This window comes from Echinops telfairi, unplaced genomic scaffold (assembly GCF_000313985.2).
Source record: "Echinops telfairi isolate 266 unplaced genomic scaffold, ASM31398v2 ScPeMD7_25;HRSCAF=90, whole genome shotgun sequence".
Classification (NCBI taxonomy): Eukaryota; Metazoa; Chordata; class Mammalia; order Afrosoricida; family Tenrecidae; genus Echinops; species Echinops telfairi.
The window spans coordinates 6547277-6551966 of record NW_022103922.1 but is presented as its reverse complement, the minus strand read 5'-3'; positions in this window follow the sequence as shown (position 1 = coordinate 6551966).

Here is a 4690-nt window from a genome sequence, read left to right as displayed (position 1 = left end):
CATCCCAATGCACCGACTCTTCCCCAGCCTTCCCTGTCCAGTGTCCAACTTTCACATGCATACGAAGTGATAAAAAACACCAGGGCTTGGGTCAGGTGCACCTTAGTCCTCAAAATTACTTTTTAACACTTTAAAGGGGTCTTGAGCAGCAGATTGACCCAGTACTGACTGTTGCACCGGCGCATTGACTGTGCATCCGGCCAAGATGAAATTCTTGATAACTTCCACCTTCTGTCCATTTTTCATGCTCTTATCCATGGGTCCAGTTGTGAGGATTATTTTTTTTTACATTGAGTTGCCCTTACTGAAGGTGGTGGCAAAGGGGTGGAGTCTAGCCTGTCAATCAGGTCATAGCCAATGATACCTCTGTGTGGGCATGGCTTACTCCTGAGGATTCTGGGAACTCTGTCTTCCTGCCTGGAGGCGGGACACACACTCTTTCTGAGAGACATTCCTATTGACAAGACACATGGAGCTACACTGATGGAGCTGGAGCCCTGGAGATGCTTCCATTGCCACAGGATCCACAAGACTTTCCACCCACTGGGCTGTGATCTTCCTCCATTCAGCATCATTGCATGTGCTGTGTGAGTCTGAAGAGGAATTTATGAATTAGTATTGGACATATGGACTAATAACGGACTGATGGACTTGATCTGGACTGGGCTGGGATGTTATCTCAATATACAATTACTCTTTGATATAAAGCTTTCTCTTATATATGAGTGTCCCTCACATTATTTCTCTAGTCTACCTGGACTAAGACAACATTCTTGCTTTATGTCACCTGTATACTGCAGGTTAATAAACTTTATTCCACTCTCTATACACTGGTTTCTCAGTTTCTTTGCTCAGCATACAGGTTGAATACATATGGTGAAAAGATTCAGCCTTCTTGATTTTAAGCCACACAGTTTATTGTTCTGACCAAAGGGCTGCCTCTTGCTTCATGTACAGGCCCCACATGAGCACAATAAATGTGTGGAATTCCTGTTCTTCTCAATGCTATCCAGAGTCTACGATCCACACCATCAATTGCCTTTGCACAGCCAATGAAACACAAATATATTTCTGGTATTCTCTGCTTTCAGCCAAGATCCATCTGACTTCAGCAACGATAGCCTTTGCTCCATGTCCTCTTCTGAATCTGGCTTAAGCTATTGGCAGCTTCCTGTAGATGTACTGCTACAACTTTTGTTGTAAGATCATTAGCAAAATGTTACTTGCATGTGATATTAAGGTCTGTGTTAGGCTAGGTTACCTAACACAATGACATTGCTAGATAAATTCTGTTGGATCACAAGAGCACCTTCTTGGGTGATCTAAAACATGCAAGGTGTGAACAAGAAAAACAAAGATTCGGGTGTAACACGTGTCCCTGGGTCCTCTCATGTCATTTTCTGTGATGGTTTATTGTGTCAACCTGGCCAAAAGGAACATGTGGGTGGAGAGGAATCAGGTCACAGTTTGATTGGAGGGCAAAGTGATAAATGGCTCAGCAAGGTGCACCCCCTTCTCTCTTGCTCTCTGGGAATTGGACTAGTGTGCTGCTGCTGTAGCTGGTTCTCTGCTGCAGCCTGTGTGCTACACTACCTGTGGGCCAAGCCAACTCGTGGATCCTGTTGCTACAGCTTGCACTCCTTTGGCACCTGATTTGCCACGCTGCTGGTGCATACTCCTCTTGAGCTTGAGGCTGGTGGATCCTGTCACCTTGCATTGCTTGAGTTCTGTATCCCATCCGGACCTGCTTCGCTTAGCTCCCATGCTATTGACTGTTGCTGACCCACACTGCTGTCTTCTGCCTGTGGCAGACACTGCCTGTTTTGCTGCGGGGAAGATTTTGCTGTCTGCTTCTTTGACCCTGGACTGAAGCGCCCTTCATGAGTTGAAGGACTTTCAGTATATTAACTGTTCCATGAAAGTGAGTTGAATTGAGTCCTCTGTACTGCTGTGTGGACTAATTAACTGTTATATTCCTTCTTGCTGTATAAACCTATCCTTATATATACATATATATCATCATAAGTGTCCTGGTTTTGTTCTTCTAGAGAACCCCGCCTAATACATTTCCATTTATTCTGAAACCCTCCTTTCTGTAAGTTCCATGTTCATCCTTTGAAGCATGCATTTGATGAGTCATTTCATTAACCTTTTTTTACTAGTTTCACTCCCTCTTCAATCAAATTTCTAGTTCTATAGCAGTTTTAGGGTTAAAATATTTACAAAGTTCATAATTAGGGAGTGGTGCTTCTCTCTCCAGGGCTAGTGGGCCTCAAAATTAATGGACACAACACAGGCACTCACAAGGGACAGGCGCCCATGGCCTGGCAGGCCATCTCCATAAAATCACCCACCAGTATTTTTTTTCTTCCCCAAGGCCACTATATTAGGAGCTAATCCAGACATCATATCATCCCATATTTCAATTGCATCAGTCAATATTGTACACTCGCTACCACAGCCCGTTTCAAAAGCCACCGGTGCTGTTTAACATGTGGGTGGTTCAGTCTTCCAGAGTTAAGCGGGCATCTTGATAAGCACTATTAGTAATAGAAGCAAGCATGCCAATGCCTCTGGCGATGCCTGTCGCCCTGTCATCCAAATAGTAGATCAGTCTGTGTGTCTTTCTTGCCTCCCAGTTCTTTTCAAACTTACGTTTCACATTTGGAGATGAGCTCGTGATGGGTAATATACAAACTGTAGCTCTGTCCGGAGGCCGAGCCCATCACGTATGACATCATCAGGTAAGAGCATCTTATCATTTCCTTCTCCAGCCAAATAAACGCTGGTGAGAATGGTCGTGAGCATGGGAGAGGTGGTCACTTCTGTAGTGGAGTTGGCCAAGTTGAGGGACACCTTTTTGTTGACGAGCCTGGATTCTTATCATAGCAATCGCTGAGGGAAGAAGCTTCAAGACACATTTTATCAAATGTGCTATAGGATGTGCAGAACCCTCTGCTCCCGTGCCATCTAATCACCTTGGGCGACTGACTCGGTGTAAAGGTTTTCTGATGGTCCTGAGCCAGAGGACCACCTGATCTCACATTACTGACCAGCCAAGTGTCCCCTCCTTTGGCATTTCAGCTGGTTATCAGAAGTATAGGTCTTGCATTAGCTCAGTTTTGTCAACTATTCTTAGGATACTTATGGTTACTGCCACTGTAATTAGATTAATTAAACTTTGTAAAGAAGTTTCTTCTAGTGATTTGACCCAGAAACCAGCATAGGACTAGTGACTCATGTATGTTAACGACACATTTTCTGTCCATGAAGCCATGGTGATGCAGTGGTTACTCACTGGGCTGCCAATCCCAAAGGTCGGCAGTTCAAAACCACCAGCAGCTCCTCGGGAGAAAGATGAGGATTTCTATTCCTGTAAACAGTTAGTCTTGGAAACTCACAGGGGCAGTTCTACCTGGTCCTACAGCGTTCTTATGAATCAGTATTGACTCGATGGCAGTGAGGTTTTTTGTTTTAAATTCTGCCAATGGGTCTGAGCCCCTGCCTGAACGGCTAATTACATAACCGCTAGAGTTGCTCAAACGTGGGCCCGCTCCACCCGAACCTCTCCCAGACTGACTGCTGGTGACTGAGCGCTCACGCTCGGCACCGGAAGGCAGTGGATGAGGTCCAACCATCCAAAGCAGTATCTAAGATCTCCAAGACTTACACGAGGGCCAGTGGCCACCAAAGAGGTCAGTGAAATGGAGACATCCAGGCTGAAGGAAGCACACCGTCCTGTGTGTCTTAAAGATGTTTACAGAAGTCCTTGATCAAAAGGAAGGGCAATGTGTGAGTCTAAAGCCAGAGGCCCTCGGTGTGTGTAAGCAGAACAGCTTGCCAGTGAAGACTTCAATTTTCAAGCGTCAACGCGAGCCGAGGACCCAGGGTGACTTTTAAAGTTGCCTTCTCTACTCGCTCTATCTTGAGCCTTCGGGCTGACCTAACCCCTAACCGTACACCTGAAAGGTTAAGTTTTTTCCACTGTGGTCTGGCAGATGCAGGATGTCACAATCTATTCCCGGGGTGTGTGTGTGTGTGTGTGTGTGTGTCTTTCTTCTATGATCAAACAGCTTCAGGATGCGATAGCTTGTACCCGAAGGGTCTAGACTGACAGCATTATTGATAAATCTCCTTTTCAATGGACCGGACCCCCCAGGAACAGACATGCTTGAGAGAGCACTTTTAATAGGTTTCAGACCTGTTAGCGAAGAGTGTGCATTCTTACAATTATCTACTCTGACCAAGCTATCACCCCACATACATGTCACCCACCAGTCCACACCAAGTCTCAGTTCTCGGCGAAGCTGCTATCGACACCTCTGATGGCCTTTCTGCCAATCCCAATTCAACCACACAGACGCTAGGAGCTTCTGGACTGTCCAGCTGAGCAGCCATCCCACTCTCTGAATCAGACCTTCACAGTCAGACCACCTCTGGACTTTGGCGAAATCTCTTCTGGTGCTTGCCTAGCCTCTGTGCTCACTGGAGGACAATGGCTACGTCCACCTTTGTCTTCCCAGCAGCCTGTTGGTGAACCAGTTGTCTCTGCCATCGGGCTACTGTCAATAGTGCCAGAAAGTACATTGGTGGACACGCACCTGTTTGAGCCCCTACTTTCCAGTCTCCAGAGTATACACCTAGGAGTGGTGGCCTCTCTTATTTTAAATAAATGAGTCAAGGAGTAGGA